Raw genomic sequence first — 18620 nt, 5'->3', positions numbered from 1 at the left:
TGAGGGAGAGGGGGTCAGGGGGATCAATGGTGTTCTCCTGGTTGACAAAGCTCAGACAAAAAGGGCCTTCTCTGCCTGAGACAGGTGGACCAGCCCACACACACCTGGATGGCCAGGAGAATCATAAGAGGGCTCAGAGTGCTTCAAAGCCATTCTGCCACCTGTGCTGATCGCTGGGAATAAAGAGAGGTGTGTCACATCCTTGCACACACAGACAGACACACACACACACACACACAAGTTAAAGAAGTTTACTAAAGATACAGTATGTTTGATTTAATTTCTTGAAATGCATACAAATAGTCTCACAAATAGCTATACATCTTTCAGCGTCCATACTCGTTTAAAATATCAAAGCACACACAGATATAAATGTGTACATGCAACGTCAAAATGAGGCTGGGAACCTGGGTGCAGAGCTGCCGTAGGAGCTGTTTGAAGCCAGCTGTCACAACCTGACAGCCTGTTGTTTTAGAGGCCTTTGGTATGGCTGAGGGGCTGAAGGGAGAAAAACAACACCAGGAATGTGTACAAGTCAGGACCCAACAGTAAATCCTTCGTCCATTTCCTTTTTCTCAACGTCGACAGAAGAGAGCAGGGCCGTCCGAGGGAGAGAGCTGAGGGACGTGGGAGCGCTGCGAGTCTTTCGGATGAGCTACTGAAACAATCTTTAATCTTCCGTCTCTTTCTCGCATCTTTAAATATTTTGTTTTTCCCTTTCTTGCATCTTGTTTTTACTTCATTTCATTTCAGAGGCCTTTCCCTGATCTCCTTGTTTATATCCCCTACATCACAGGCCACTTTTGCTTAACTGTCATCTTTTTCAAGAGGGCAGTCTCGTCGCATATTCATTTAGAGCAACTAGACAACACAAGAAGTACACAGAGGGAGAAACACAAGCTTTTAAATGCTTTTAAATGCACTCAACCCTCTAAAGATGAAAACCCATCCATGAAACTGCAATAATCTAGCCAAAGTAAGGCAAACAAGAGCACATAAACAAACATAAATGTCCTAGACAAGCACCTGCAGGTGCGCACAGATGTGAATACTGAGTTGTCTATGTCTCTCATGGGAGTATACATCCTCTTGGAACAGTATGCAAAGAAGTCGGTTACATTAATAACGCCAAAAAATTAGTGCATACAGCAAAATACCCTGATTATTACGCTTTTAAATGGACACTAATAGTGGGATGAGGCAATATTCTTGTAATTGGAGTATGTACTGTATCTATGGTGAAGTAATCTGCTGCCAGCGGTGATAGCTATAGAATGTATAGAAAGAGCGGGACAAACCCTCTGTAACATCATCCATAGGTTTAAGAGTTGCTTCAAAGTCCAATTTTTGCAACTATAGACAATGACAGGTCAGGCAGGAGCTGACTCCACCAAAAAATAGGAAACTGGGTGCTGATAACCATGTTGCCCGCTGTTTGAAACCCCCACCTCATCTTAATTACCAAAAGTTTTAGCTTGGTTTAGCTCATGCCAGCCTGGGTTTAATTAACCTTCCCTTAAATTTATTCCAATTGAATCCGATCTGATCTATCCATCCTAGTCTCCAATGTCATTGCCTAAATGGCATTGGGAAACTTGTACTGGTGGAGGTTATACAGCTAGTCAGTTGCCTAGCCAACATATTGGGGAACTGGTTCAGTTAGCTGTCCAGGATGGGCACAGGTCCTGGTGACGTTGCCTAGTGGTCCCGTTAGTCAACCCAGAAGAGTCTTGCAATGGTCTGGGGTTGATCATGGCTTGATCCAAAGATCCAGCTGCTCTGGCTGTTGGAAGAAGTAGCAACCAACGAGCTGAAGGCGATTGGGCAGTCTGTCCTCCGGTTATCCCTGGTTAGTGTCCTTTAACAAGGAGAAACTAGACAGCCATGTTTGCAACATAAATTAATACTTGGAATGCAATATATCTAATTATAGAGTGCCCCCTAATCAACTTTGATTTATAGCTTCATTTATGGCTCTGCCATGCTAATGCTAAACTGGGACAATAGATGATCTAATGGATAACGTAATGAGATTATCGGCCGGGCCAAAATAAGTAACTGACCTCTCATTTACCATCAAATGGCTACTCATTTATCAGTAAATCCTGTGATGGACTAATTTGAAAAAACTTCCAAATATTTAAAAAAAACACTTCTCTGCTTCCAGGGGGTGGCTTTTCAGACAATTCGATGATCCACTTATTCGCTAGAAAGTAATGGAAGCGCTCTCTGGCAGCACTGGATGTGATGTAGCCGGTCAATTCAAAGTAATTAAAACGTACTTTCCAGCTGTTTTTGGCCTCATTAATAAGATGTAGTTGTGCTGTAACACCACTAAATCATTACTGCTTTACATAAGGGCTTTGTCTCTGAATAATCATTTAAATGATCATCTGCTCCCTTATCATCAGCCAGTTTCTCAACAGTGGTAGCAGAAATCGCAAACATTTCCCAAAGACTAAAGATGTTTTAGTCCATTTTCTTCAATGCTGACACTCTTTTTTTCCGAGAGAGAAGTCTTGCACGACAGGATACAGAGAGTAATGAGAATTACGCTTAGAAAAACAACATTCAATGAAAACATCGACCCCCTGCAGCAGTAACTTTATCGAACTTTCAGAGATTTGATTTTCACTTGCACAAAAGTGTAATAGAAACATGTCTAGTAATGGCTTAGCATGGGCGGAATCAGAAAACAGCTTCATCCGGGATTCACTGTAAAAACATTTGTTCATTTGTCCATACAATAAAAAATTGTCTTATTTTAAGCAAAAATATATTCGCCAACAGCGCAAAAAAAACTTTCTTGACTATAATTCTTAAAAATAGCAGAATAGTCCAAGATAGATTTTTTTTCTTTTACTTTCACTTTTTTTTTTAATTAGAAATGACTTTTTGTAGTGCTGAAGAGCATTGTTGAAGATGCTTGACATACATCCACAAAATACATTCCTTTATCTGGTCATGTACTGGGTATGTGTGCAGGTGAACAGCTATGGGTCCACGGTGAAGGTCAAGAACTTTGTATAAACAGATCATTAGAAGTCAGGGGTCTGTTGCATGATCTCATATGCTTTATGAGTCAATGTTTCAGGAGAAAAGCATCACATCATTTTCAGCATATCTTAACCCCTTTGAGCATTTGAAAAAAGACCAGAGTATTTATCATGTATACTCAATATTTATCATATGTTTTAAACTTCAGTGCCTGACATTATTTTACCATGAAATCAGGGTAGATGATTACATATACTGAACACCTGGAGTCCTTATGTTTCAACAATGTTACAACTTTTGCAGTCAAACATTAAACTTTTGATTTACTGCTACGTGAATGCTGTTTTTTGTTACAGCTGTTGGTAAAAAGCCACCAAGGGATGTAAAGGGATTTTGCATGAATTCTCTCCATCCTACAGAAATGATGACAACCTCCTGAAGATCTGCAGCTGCAATCTCCTCACCTCCTACCTGATCCATTAGATACCATTGTCAACTAAATCCTACAGGAAAGAGCTCATGTTGCCTTTTCTTATAGCTGTACAGGCACGTGGGCCTTAAATCACGAAGATAAAAAAATAAATACCGTAATAATAAATGTTGGGGTTTCTCATCTAGCTCAGTTATGGAATCCCTGCTAACATTGCTTCGTTGAAAAGGTCCCGGGTCTTGCTCACAGTTTATATGGACAATGTGATGTAATGCTGGATGTCATTACAAGTGTAGTCATATTTGTTGTCTGTAATCTTTGTTAGATTACAAACATGTATGCTCACATTTACTAGCATTAAAGAATAATGGCTGTAGTGATGTAATGGCCGGGCTTTCACAAAAGGCCAATTCATCCTCCAAAACAAAGATATCAATTATTTTTTGTGTGTGTTTGTTTGGGTGTGTGCATGTGTGTGGTAGTGTTTTTACATACGCATAAACACGTACACAGCAGGGCTGCACCGAAGTCATAGACTTGGTGGTCCAGTTTCCTATACATCATCATCCTCAGCGCTCTTCAGACTCTTTGTTCTTTGAACTGAACATGGTTCACTGAACAAGCAGCTGCCTCCCTATTGGGATATGTAGAGAAAACTGGAAAATCACAACAATACACTGTGGTGAAACGTCAAACACAGACAGATGTTAGAAAAAGCTTAATTTTTTTTTTTTTTTTTACACCATGTGATAGGCCAGACTGCAGTCGACGTTTTCTGGTGTTCACATTGACTTCACAGTTAAATATTACATTACTAAAACAGCATTGGCTTCTAAAAATGTCTGTTTTTGTCACTGGGATTTGTCATAAAGAGTGAATGTGATTCTGTTTAGCCTCATGAAGTGTTAAATCTGAGCTGCAAGTCTCTCCAGGCTAATTAAGTGCCTTGGTAATTACATCATGGCCAGGAGAGAAAGAGGAGTGGAGGTGGGTGGAAGGTCTGAGAGTAATACTGCTGTTTACAAAATTAGAGTAATACATCTTGGTTTTGTGTGTATGCTGTGTCATGCGTGTGTGTGGTCGGTGAACATTTGTTTCCTCCTCTCCCTACTTGTAAATACAATGTGAGTGCTCTGACACTCAAGCACCTGAGGCAACATTACTCTTTTCACCTCCTTCTCTGACTCGTTAGGATAAGATTTAAATGGCAGATAAAGGAAGAATGTGGACGCTGAAGCAGGATTAAAAAAGAAAAGAAAAAAACAAATCTGTAAAGACTGTAAAGCTGCATTCATTTGTCATGGGCAGGACAAGAATTGGAAGATTCCATTTAAAGCTCATTCAAACAGTTGAGAAAACAAGTTTGCACTGTTAGCTCACTCTGAACACTACTGTAACATTGTCAAAACAAAACAAACAAACAAAAAAAAGAAAGAAAGCCATGTGATTTTGACAGATTTGAGCAAATCCGTTGGATTTCTGAGAGACCTAGCATCCAGGTTTAGCTACAATGTTAGAAACACTTAGCAAGTTTCTGAAAAGAAAACTTATTTCAGTTGTTTGACTACATAGTAAAATTGAATATAGGCTACAAGTGTGATCTTTTAAAGGAATAGTTTCCCATGGCAGCAAAACATTAGTGTTAGCATTATTAGCATTTGCATTGAGCCAACCTCCTTGCATTTAGTAGCTGGGGAATGCTCACTTGACGAAGGGCAAGTGGAAATCAGGAGTTAACTCAAATGAATTTTCCTGCACTGCATCAGTAGGCAATAATTATTGATGTTCGGTAGGCCTACTGCAAACATTTAGGTCGTAACTGTCTTTGCCTGCTCCATAGTTTGTTGCTTTAAGTTTGATGACAGGCACCTACAGTAAGCACCTCATTTTGTATTTGATGAAACCTTCAAAAACTCCTCAGTTATGAAAACATTAATGGGTTTTTGGAGCCCTCTGTTTCATATTTGCCTCATAAGGTCGACTTGAAGCACAGAAATTCTCCGGCTCAATACAATGGCCTACAACATGCTATTGCTAACAACTTGAAGTTGCAATTTTTTACATCGATTGTTTTTTTTAATTTTATTACCAGTTGGTCTACAGTCCTGCTCTCACCTATGGTCACAAGGTGTGGGAAGTGACTGAAAGAACAAGATTGCAGATACAAGCGGTGGAAAAGAGTTTTTCTATGCAGGGTGCCAGGGCTCTTTTTTTCGAGATAGCTTGAGAAGCTCGGAGTAGACCCACTACTCATCTGCATGGAGAGGAGCCATATGAGATGGCTCGGGCATCTGGTGAGGATGCCGCCTGGATGCCTCCCTGGTGAGGTGTTCCATGCATGTCCCATTGGGAAGTAACCATGGGGAAGACCCAAGACATGCTGGAGGTGCTGTGTCTCTCGGCTGGCCTGGGAACGCCTTGGGAGACCCCTAGATGAGCTGGACGAAGTGGTTGGGGAGAGGGAAGTCTGGGCTTCCCTGTTTAGGCTACTGCCCCTGCGACCCGACCCTGGATAAGTGGAAGAAGATGGATGGATCTAGAAATAAAATATTTTTTTTTATTTGTAACATCCAGTCATATATGCCAGGTCTCATTCTAGTAACAGTTATCTATCTCTCAACTCTTTCTGAGTATGTTTCTGGTATCAAATTCTGGCTTGTATTTGTTTTCTGAACATTAAAGTTTGAGTATGAGTTACGATTTAGAAAACATCCAGAATTTTTTAAGAAGGGGGTTCGTCAGTAAAACTATCAGGAAGTGCTACCTCGTGGTTTCCTATTGAGTTCTTTTTTTAAATTGTATTTCCTCAGGACCTATGTTTCTGACTGTTTATCTTTTTTTTATTTAGCACATCTTTGTGTCTGGCATGAGCTTTTGTAATCCTTTCTCTTTTAATCTGTGGTTAGATTTTGGGAACAATGTGTGCAGCCTGAAGACCTGAGCCAGTCTGTTGCTTTGTTTTTGATTGTAGCTTCGTAACAGAGCAATGCCACCACACTCTGTTGTGACCTTGGTAGCCAAGCTGTATACAAAAGACGAATCGGGTGAAGTCTCCAGGAATTCTTTTCAAATTTGTTTATTATGATTATTCTTTTATGTCAACAAGAATTTGCCATGTTTTTTTGCTGCTTGGGAAATCATGCAAAAGGTGTTTTCATGCCCCATCAAGCGCATCAGGTTGACCATAAAAATATCCTGGAGACAATAGTTCTTATTCACATTTTCCATTGAGCATTCTCTAATGTAAATGTTAAATTTAAATAACAAAATTTAATGTAAACTCACCAGTGGAAAAATATTTGCTGCTTGGGAAATCATGCAAAAGGTGTTTTCATGCCCCATCAAGCGCATCAGGTTGCCCATAAAAACATCCTGGAGACAATAGCTCTTATTCACATTTTCCATTGAGTATTCTCTAATGTAAATTTTAAATTTAAATGACAACATGTAATGTAAACTCACCAGCTGAAGTCAATTTGCCTAAGTTACTAATGTAGACTTAAGAATGGAAAATTGCAACAATTGTGAGTATTGTGAACATTAACCCATTCCTAGGATTAAAGGTTTTTTCTGTCTTGTGACATAGCAAAACCTCGTGGACTGTGTATTTAAATACAGTTCATATTGTATGAAGACATTCAACAGTAGTTTACTTATTGGAAACCTGTTTTAAAGGCACAGGAGAAAGTTTTTTTTCAAGTGGATATAGCCTTAAGTTCAGGAGAAGGGCCACATGTCAATCACAGCAAAAATTACCTGCAAGCCTTCTTTCATCTAGTCCTTCATCTTTCCTCCCCCTATCCTTGAACCCACATCACACTCCCATGTCGATTTAACTCTTTTTAATCACTGCATCTTTCCCTCGTCCATCTCATCTCTCATCATCATCTATCATCCCTCTTCATGGCCATTCCATCCACTCTTCCCTCCTTCCTCTCTCAACCTTTTCATTTGCCATCCGAAGGAGTTCTTCTACCTAAAATCCTCCATGCATATGGTACAGAGTATTTTCTAAGAAATGTATTGTGTTTTGCTCTCGCAGCAGACAGACGAAGAATTTAATTTCTAAGATGTCATGCAATCATTTTAAAGCGTGATATCTTCTTATGCAGTTGAATAAAGTTTTATAAATGGGAATGGGGACATTTTTCTTTTTTTTTATTTCCCTCTCTTGTGAATGCTGCACAGTTCAGCAAAGATGAACTCTGCAGAAAGGTTGCATCAAAAAATAAATTCTCCATGAAAAAAATCTGTTGGTTGCAGCAGTTACACTAAAATGATTTGATTATTATCTGAGTCAGTGTTTGCAGATGCTCTGTTATGACTGAGCCCCTTCAGTGAGAAGCAAACATCAGAACCCACAGAGATGAATTCAAATACGAATGTTTGAGAGTAAATGTAATTCCCAACCTTCTTCCAGAATGCCAATGGCCTGTCCACATTCTGACCTAGATTCAAAATATATTTATTTACAAAGTGTAGGTAGCCAACTATTTCACAGCCACATTCTTGGCTGTGATGTCAAACTGTCTGCAGGGACATTGATAATAAACATGTACTGAAAAGACACTGCATTCTCTCTTGACAGCTGCTCTTGGTTGTTTATGTGCAGCCTGTAAATAAATGCTTACATGGGGGTCTCCGAGTTTCCAGTCTCTATCAAAGCCTGACCCCTGTTACTGAACCCCCTTCCCAGCCTGCAGGCACTGGTCTTGGTCCTGTGGGATCAGGACTGGCCCTTGGTGAATGCCCCCTGGCCTTTTTCTGCAGGCCCGTGCATCGCCTTGAGCAGCCTTGGTCCTTGGGGAACCATACTAAGCAACCACCCCCCCCCTCCCATCTGGGGTTCTCTCACCACCAGGAAGCGGGGGCCTTCTCTTGCACCTCTCGGCTGCAACATTTGACAGCTAATATTTTTCTGCCAAATCCGCATCTGTAATCCGCACTTCCACGTAGGGATCCCGTTACGACCTGTCTTGAGAAGGCCAGCTGTTCAAACAAGGTGATTAATTAAAGGAATTCTGTTTGTAAAACAATCCCCGACCCCTCTCTCTTGCCATCACAAACTCTCCCTTCCTCCATCTTACACTCTCTCTTCATCATCACTCATTCCCCTTCTCTTTTCTCTCTAGTCTTCTCCCCTCGGACTCCGAGTCCAGCTCTTGCCAACCTCGGCGAGTGTTAGTCCTTATTAAGACCGTAGAGCACAGAGTTTGCGGTCTCCTTGCATTAAGTCTGATTCTCCCTGAGGCGCTGCACATTAGCAAGACAAACATCTAAAATAAAGCTGGTTTTTCTGGAGTGTGTGTTTGCATGTGTCTGTGTGTATGATAGTGGTGCTTGTGGAGGGGTGTGGGGAGCTCTCAAGGGGGACAAGAAGAGAGGTTTTTGCAGGGAGGTTGTTTTTTTATTGCTCCATGCCTTGCAGCAGGTGAGGTCTCTAGTTGCCAATTTTCTAGCTGGACACTTAGTCTTATTCCTCCCTCCCTCTCCATCTCTCAATCTTGCTCCTTTCCGTGAGTTGTGCAGGTGCTTACTATTCATCACGGCAGACAGATTCTTCAACTCCCATCAGGCTACAGCGCTCTGTGACCCTACTTATTCACACCAGAACTCAGTGTCAGGCCAAAGGGTTTCACAGGCTTTATAGCAACAAGGTGGCTGGCTCAGATGTTCACATTTATTCTAATGTGAATGTGCACACGCTGCCTGCACAGCGGTCTCATCGTCAGGTACCTGGAACGTATAAACTTGTGACTGATGGTCTTAGAGAAACTAGAGACTTGGAGCGCTCAAAGGACCTGTACCACTCTGCTGGAAATGCAGCAGGGGTCACATCCAGGACCTATGCACAGCCTTGGCCACACCTAGGACCACAGGAGACATGTGTGCACCCAGTGTTCCCAGCTGTAGCCTGTCCACGGATCTGAACAGATGTTTCGTCACAAGATACAAAAGAGGTAATAAAACCTATTGGACCAAAACCCATTGCACACACGACCTTACACATGCCTCGCAGTCGGTTCTCTCCCTAAAGAGCCAACAGGGAGTTTTTGAAACTATTTCTATTAGGAGTCTGGGCTTTATCTGTCTAACAAAATCTGTTGTGAAAACAGACGTGGTGAAAGAATTAAGGCAAGGTCCCACATAAGGAGGCCTCGCTACCAGGGTTACCGAACACTTCTGCATATGAGCAGTGGCAACGCCACCTCGTCAGCTCAGGTCCCATACACATCACATACGTCCTATCAAAGGGGGTTGATGCCTGGGATTCTGGAGCAGACTTCTTTCACACCACTGTGAAGTCTCAGGAGGAAAAGGTTAAGCTGGGTGCATGGCCTGGAGCTTATAAAAAAAAATGCCCAAACTTGTTATAAATGAGGACCAATCATGGGAAATGTATGATTTAAAATGAGAAAGCACATAAGGCCAATGCTTAGGCCCTTTGTCCATTCATAAAACTGACGTGTTTACTTATCTTTTATTTCTTGAGAGTGAAATCCACTATTATTTCCTTTATCTTAACTAAGCCTGCAGATAAAGGGATACAGTCTGAGAAAACAAACCTGAAAGTGAATTGATGTTGCTGCTTTCTGGCTTATAGCACACCATTCAAAGTTTTAGTTTGCAAACCTCTGAGATTTCAGGGAAGTATGAGGTGACTCAAACCGGAAATTCCCTCTCTGTGTGACCGCTTGCGTTTTTGTTTTCAGTTTTTTTTTTTAGCAGAGCGTCGAGATGGGTGGCATTGTGGTTCCAGGCCTCACTCATTGTCTTTTGCCCATTTCCAGATACCCAGAAGGGACTCGTTAGAGATGTCTTCATGCCCGGTTGGCATCGTGTGGATACGGTCCAGCTTCTTACATGCTGGGCCGCCTGCTTGCAGTTTACACTCCACCCTCGTTCCCTCCCTTCTTCCTTTCCTCCGTCCTTCCCTTTCACTTTTCCATCTGGCCCTCCGGTCAAGGCAGTGCTACCAAAAAGGAGTTTCCTCAGTTCGATGCGGTTATGACCATTGAGCAAAATAATAAACAAACACACAGTGTATTCACAGTTTTAGCAAGCTGGTGATGTCACACCTTTGCTCAGCTGGCCCAACTATGAGCCAGCCCAGCCCAAACTTCCGGGTGGAGACAAAATATTTGTTTTCATATAGACAAATAAAACTTTGAGGTGGACATGGTGACTTTTTCCTTTCCTTTAAAAAAAAAATGATTTGACAGCGAACAAGATCGGTGTTTGAGTTTTTCACATCTTAAAAGTCACACCAAATTTGATTCAAACAAAGTTGCAAAAGACACGAGGAAAGATTATGGGGGAAAGCAAGAAAGGAAAAAGAAGAAAATAGAGGGGAAAACAACATGAGCTGGAAGTGTTCCTTTATCCTGGCTGCACCTGTGATGACAACCCCTTGTGTGCAGTGCAGCGATTGTGTAACCTTGAATGAAAGGAAAGTGGGGGCTGTGGATGGTGTGAGGGGGCTGCAGAAGGGGAGAAAATGACAAAAAGTGTTCCCTGGACTTGTAAATCCATGACAAGACCCAGACAGTCACCTTGCAACCCCCACCTGGTGTCCCCCCTGCAGGGCATAGGTGGGAGAGAGGAGGGAAGGCACAAATCCAATAAATACTCTGCCTCCGTTTTCCAGACCCTCTCTCACTCCCCAGCACACATAAACACGCTGCGTTGGGCAGTGCGTTTCTTCCATTTCACACAAGCTGTTGTTTTAAATCATAATAGTAACCAGACTGTAATCACATTATTGCACACATGGTGATTTTGACAAGTGGTGGGAGTCATGTGCTGAGGCTTTGGCAGGGTTAGTGCACCATTCTCCCAGCTGTGAGCTCTGCCCCAGCCCTCCAAGACACACACACACACACACACACACACACACACACACACACACACACACACACACACACACACACACACACACACACACACACACACACACACACACACACACACACTGCCTCCAGCATTTTTGAAACCCCCTCTCAGGCAATATGTGGCTCTACTGTGTTCCACTGTAACCTGCATGCATTAGTGCGGCCTAATCTAAATCAGATTTCTGTAAATTGTGCATGTGCCTTGAGACAGCTCTGTCTAGAGAAACAAAAGCTGCAGTTGTTTTGTTTCGGACACTGAAATCAAAGATTTTGGTTATTTTCGTCCCCCTCCATGATAAATGTCCTCTTGAAGTCATGCAAATAATAATTCTTCTCTTTCCAAAGCCAAGACATTAAAATCACTATAGCATTTCTGGGGGGGGGGGGGGGTACAAACTCTTTTATGGCAGATTTATTAAATTAGGTTTTCTTGTTTTGCATCTAGCGTGATTGGATTTATGGATGTGATGATGGTCTCTAGAGCAATAGAGAAAAGCTCAGTAAAAGGGTCTGAGGCGGTAACACTAATAAAAAATAGATTTGAAAGCAAAAAAGTATAACATAAAAACATTTCACAATACAATAAAACACATGGCAAAAAAATCTCCTGTACAAACACCGATTAAAACTTGGTCTGTCTCAGCTAATAATTTGGTTGCTGCAATCTCGTAAACTGAGATATCACATCCGAGTGAAAAGATGGGCCAGGATATAGAAATTAAACCCTTAAAACTGAAAATGTCAAACTTCTAGATGTCTAGATATCTAGATGCAATATACAGTATATCAGTATTATGTTGATTCAGTACAAGTGTGCCATGGGATGTGATTTATAGATAAGAGGTTCTTGGTTGGAAGGTGAGATATTCATGTTGCGGCATGTAAGAGATTTGCATAGATGTGTAAAGAGGCCACTGGCGTGTAGGATTGTGTTGAAGTGTTTTGACAAGTATGATATGCAACCAGAGTGCTGTCATGTACGTGTGATAAAACGTGTTGACAAAGGTAGCATCCACCAGTAATGATGATATGATGATTATCATCTTTCTCTCACATTGGCCACCCTGTTTTTGTTCTGTTCTGTGATTTAACACCCAACTATATGGGCTGTTTTTCAAACTTTGGTTGCTAAGGCATACAACGTTTTCCTAAACAAGGTCGTAGAGAGTTAAAAGCAAAATTCTAACGAAGGTTGATCCTTTTTTTGGTTTTCCAGGTTGGTAATTGAGCTACAGCAGGAAGAGGACTCCCTGTATGACCACTATATTCTCTTGGGATAATTAGTAGTAAGGAATAGGTGCTTTTGGTTCTTCTAAACCAGGGGTCGGCAACCCAAAATGTCGAAAGAGCCATATTGGACCAAAAACACAAAAAACAAATATGTCTGGAGCCGCAAAAAATGAAAAGTCTTATATAAGCCTTAGAATGAATGTTGAGAAAAAAGTCAAAATGTTGAGAAAAAAGTCAAAATGTCGAGAAAAAAGTCAAAATTTCGAGAAAAAAGTGGAAATGTCGAGAAAAAAGTCAAATTGTTGAGAAAAAAGTCAAAATGTTGAGAAAAATGTCAAAATGTCGAGAAAAAAGTCAAAATGTCGAGAAAAAAGTCAAAATTTCAAGAAAAAAGTTGAAATTTCGAGATTAATGTTGAAATACAATCTCGAGAAAAAAGTCAAAATGTTGAGAAAAAAGTCAAAATGTTGAGAAAAAAGTCAAAATTTAGATTAAAAAGGAAAGGAAAAAGGAAGAAAAAAATAGAAAAAGGAAAAAAGAAGAAGAAAAAAAAGAAAAAAAGGAAAAAAAGGTAAAACATTTTTGAAAAAGCTCCAGGAGCCACTAGGGCAGCGCTAAAGAGCCGCGGGTTGCCGACCCCTGCTCTAAACCCTTAGATAGTTGAGGGAAGTGTCCCCTTCATTTTCAGTTTAAAGTCAACTGTGGCTTGGAACTGCTTTTTTGCTGAGCTTGCTTCGGAGTAGGAGCTTTCCTGGCCTGATTGGAACCATCTGTGATGCAACTGTATGTTGATTGGTCCAGATGACATACATGTATAGTCATTGGTGAAACACCCAACCACATCACTGGAACCTGCCACTATGAGAAAACACTGGTAAAAAAAATCCAGCCTTATAAAAGAATGGTTCCTAATTAGCCATTAAAAACCTGCAGGTAACACAAAGAGAAAAACAGCTGACTATGAGTCCCTGAATATGTCAAGAGGGCTTTATGATGTGATTTTCACTCACCTGCCACCTACTGACTGTCGATATCATGCTTCACTTACGCACATTAAAAGTGTATGAAAGTATGTTGTCATGTTAGCTGTCAATGAGCAGCAATTCCTTGGAGATGTTTAAGCTTATTGCCCCTTAATTTAGGGGTTTGTGTGTTAAATATCACGATTAAAGGCACTCCATACCATACTTCCTAGAGGGCGCTGATGTATGGCTTTCTATTGGTTTCTTTTGAGGTTGTTTTTTTTTTTTTGTCATTGTTGTTCCTTGTCACTTGAAATTGATCTGCTGTAGTATAATCATGTCTTCTAACTATCTGAAATACAATGAAGAATACATTAATCTATGGCTTTTGAGGACATTTGCAGATGTGGTTTTACTCAGCTAGAAACACTTTTATACCAAAAGAATCTCGACTAAATAATGTGGTTTTAAAGGTTGTCGCAGCGTTGAGTCAGCTTTTCTATAAGTTCATATTCTATATATGCCCGACAACCTGATGATTTGGTGCTTCATCTTACTGTGGCTTCTTTCATGTTAGACCATGAAGTCGTCTTTTTTCATTTGGAGCACTGTGTAAGAATTCAAAGGATGACTTTACTTTTAGCCAATCAGAGTTTTTCTGTAATGTTCCCCTTTCTTGGGGTACAACAGGGTTCTATTCCTGGTCCTCTCTTCTTCTCTCTATATTGAATATATCTGGCCTTGAATCCAAATGACAACAATAAACTAACGTCTAGTAATATTTTACTAGTCTTAAAGTTTGAAAACCTGATCAAGAGGACTGTAGAAACAAAGTTTTTCCAGCTTCATCCTCTGGGAAGAATTAAGATCTTTCTTAATACAAAGGATCTGGAAAAGGCAGAACGCGCCTTTATCAATTCAAGGCTCCATCATTGTAACACACTTTATAATGACCTCAGCCATTAATCTACCTTATGTTTTATTAACATATACCCCCAAGCATGCCTACATTACTCTCGTTCTTCATTCTCTTCATTGGCTCGTAGTTTTTTTTAAATTAATTTCAAGATTGTATTGTTTGCGTTTAAGGTCATCAATGGCCACAATGTATCTAGCTAAGATTCCAAGTCTTCCTCCGGGACTCTGGAAGAAGCTGGAAGAAGCATTCCCGACAGTCGATCCTCTTATCTTAAAGATCTTTAATTTGTCTCTGACCTCTGGATCTTTTCCAGACAGTTTAATAATGCAGTTGTGCACCTATGTTTAAATAAACCCAATTTCGACCTCACATCTTTAATAAATCACAGGCAAGTGTTTAAACTTCCCTTTCTCTCCAAGACTTTTTAGAAAGTGATCTCTGCACAGTTTATATAATCTCTGAAGGAAAACTGTATCTTGACACCTTTCAGTCTGGTTTTAGAGCACTCCGTGGCACAGAGACAGCCTTTGTTGGTGTTACCAATGACCTATTACCAAATGCAGATAGACGTGAATGTTTGACTGTGATACTCTTAGATTAAAGTGCTGCCTTTGATACTGTTAACTATAACATCTTACTCCATCATTTCCAAACAACAAACAAACACACACACACATTGCAAAGAAAATAAACAGTTCAAATGTAATTTCACTTCATGGTTTCTGCAGCAGACAAGAGGATTTCATTGTTCTCAAATGTGAACAAGTCGGTTGTAACCTTAACGAGGTTCCTAACCCCCCCCAACACCAACATCACCACCATATACACAGATTGATTTAGAGTTTGACTGTTTCCCATAATGTTGGAGATATTTTCAATTTATTCAATTACATCTTTTTATGAAATGGTTGCATTCTGTATCCCATAATGCAATGCCGGTGGAAACTGGTCAGAGGAGAGATATGATGGGGTTCTGCTTCTGCCATAGCATACTACCTACCAACAGTACTTGGTAGACCAGCGGTGCAGTACATATTGTATACTAAATTGTATGTACAGTACATGGTATACAGTTTTGAAAACGGCCACACACACGCATGCAGACATATTATATAAACAAATCATTGCAATTGTAGCCTCCTGTTACCTTTCATCTCAGTGCGTAAATGGATTCACTTCATGTGCGTGTAAAATGATGCAAAGAAATTAGTCCAATTAAAGGGCCCAGTCCCGCTTTAACTCAAGTAAAATTAGCATGTAAATGTACTGACTGTGTTGGGGCTCTGAGCTATAACACTAATCCCATGATGTCAAACTGGATAATGCAACATTTGAGTTTTCATCCAGCATAGTTATTTCAGAAGTATGACTCTTTACTGTTGTAGCGTGCAGTTAGTGTTGTACTCTAGTTTTTTTTTTCTTTTTTAAAAAAACTAGCTCATAAGTGCCCTTTTAATTGTGAAGCACTTTGATCGACCCTGGTTGTTTGAATAAAAATTGATTGATTGATGGACAGGTCCAGTCCCACCAGTGCAGGGTTGCCTGCTAAATGCATGATGATAGCTGAAGAGTTTATTAATATAAATATTGATTACTGAATACATTACGTCCTTTGCACAAGTTAAGAAAGTTGTAAAAAAAGAGGATCCACAATGGAAAAATGACTACTTCCTTTTGTTTCCTACTCACTTCCTGTTTAGGTTCCTAAACATACACTTATTAGTTGTATATGTCATAGAATTGACATTTAATTTGACACCAATTACAGGCATGCTTCCCTTCAGTGCCCACACACAGCAGAGTGAATGACTCCACTCGTAAGGGAAACGGAGAAAGCAGAGAAAAAAGCGACACCGTCTCATAACGTGCATGAGCATAACGTGAGAGAAACGAGGGGTCGAACCCAGAGCACTGCTCTGCTTCTACCCCATCTTTTCTTTAATTTCTTCTGAGGTGTGGCCGCGCTATCCGCAGCACCACTAACAAGATCATGCTGCGGGGTGGGCCTCATCCAGCTGGCGCTGCATGTGCGTGTGTGCAGACTTGGTTACAGTTGTAAGAAAAGGATTCTGAAAACAGTCTTGCATTTGTGAGAAAAAGAGGAGAAGAGAGAAAGTAATAGCTTACCACATCTTTCCAGAGTCTTAATACTGATCAGACGGTGGGCAAACGATTCAAAGTCAGAGAGGAGGGAAAAAGGGCTGATGGTAAACTAATGACATCCACAAAAGTTTCTACTTAACAAGGACAATTATTTTAATCATTTAAACTAACAAGGACGTACGTTTCCCCCATCAACCCAGTGCAGCGTATACTTCCTGAAACAAACATGCAAAGCGTTTTGAAAATAAAGACATTTGAAATGATGAATAGACGTGTCTGACAGACAGACAAGGAAAAGAGAACAAACAAATGTATGAAAGCATAAACAGAGGCTTGCTTTTGCTCGTGAGATGTACAACAGAGCTGGGCCGTCCCTGACTTTTATTCCCTGTGCCATTGTGGTTTCTGATTTATAGCGGAAGAAAAAGATGAGAGAGAACATTTCTCTCTAAACAAAGAAAGCAGATGTACTTTATAAACTCACAGCACTAAAAAACATACCTTCCTCAGTTGTTAAACGTTTTCGCTTTACACGTCAAAACCATTTTGTGCTACGCCAAGGGCTTAGAATTCCGCCTTTAAAAGGTTACAGGTTGCCCATATTTTCTTCTTTTGGCTGGTGGTCCAATCAGATACTGCTCCGAGCCAAGGCATCCCTGGAATGGTTTTGTTAAACTTTGCCTCAAGGGAGAATATAATGTATTACGACAATCCTTGGAAATATGATGCCCACATTTTCCTCCTATCTAAGAGCGGCCGCAGTGAAAACATCACTCTATCAAATTTTAAGAACCGAATCGAGATAGTAACAGATTGCAGCAGAGGGACGAGGATAGAGACATTGTTAAGATCTTGAACTCCATACGGGATGTTATCTGGTCTCCGGCATACAGGATTGACACCCGCGCATTACGGAAAACTCGGAGTAAAGCAGATGGAAAAGCACAAAGAGTCAGATATCATAACACATGTGGGTCTCATAACATTTTACAAGAAAACATTAAAGGATGAAATATGTGTGTGTGTGTGTGTGTGTGTGTGCAATGAGTTTAGAAATTAATAGGAAAAACGCTGCATCTGCGAGGTTGGCGTTCTCTTAAAAAGGACAGTATATTAAACCAGTGCCAAGAATTCACCTGTTTTTTGTTGTTTCTTTTTAACCAAATACCCCCCCCCCCCTCTGACTTAGAAATGAATGGAAAAAAAAAAAACTGTCTGCAAGGAAAACATGTGCTTCGATGGTTTTGTATTTGCCTGTTTTGTATTTGTGGGTGTATTTATTTCAGATGACGGAGAGCCAAGGAGAATATGCCAGGCCCCAGTTAGTATGCAGGCTATAATTTCAGTTTCTTTTGAAGTCTATGTATATGCGTGTTGAGTGTGTACGTGTGTGAGTCCATTGTGGTGTGGGGGTATGTACGTGGCGTCTCTGAAATATACTTTTCTTCCATTACTGTAAAGGTATTCTGCATTTAGTTAGGTATGTAGTTAGACCGAGTAAAGTACACATTTTATAATCCTACGGAACCGGAGACTAAAAAAGCTTCCACAGACGACACAGTTTAAACCGTTATAAGTTTCACAGAGATGACTATAGTGGTGGTCCACCCCTTGTGAGTGTACAAAGGCGTCCTCCATTTTCTCATGCCAGTGAAGGACACACCCAGGGGCGGATCTACAGGGGGGCAAAGGGGGGTTGCCCCCCTAATTTTAATGCTACTCTGCTCAAAAGCTCCCTAATGCATTGAAATAAGGCATGGATTTTTTTTTTAACTATAAAAGATCATCTTTGGCCCCTGAAATACTTAGTTACCCCATGCTGGTGCTGCTGTATGAATGAGACGACCGGGGCAGCAGTAGAGAGAGTGAGCTGGCAAATGTCTGTTCGTTAAATAAGCTACCACGGCCCACAGGTGATATTTTCACTTATTTTTAAGTTCAAGTCAAGTTACATTTATTTAACCAAGTTAAATCTCAACCTGGAACCAACCGCCAAAGGCAAATGTTAAGTACGTCTGTTAATCGCTAGTCAAAACGGGCTGTTATATGTGAATTGTTGGTGAATCACAGGGCTCTTAAGTCTCACG

Source organism: Cololabis saira, chromosome 16 (genome assembly GCF_033807715.1).
Source record: "Cololabis saira isolate AMF1-May2022 chromosome 16, fColSai1.1, whole genome shotgun sequence".
Lineage (NCBI taxonomy): Eukaryota > Metazoa > Chordata > Actinopteri > Beloniformes > Belonidae > Cololabis > Cololabis saira.
The sequence above is the reverse complement of the archived record's forward strand: the minus strand, read 5'-3'. Positions refer to the sequence as shown.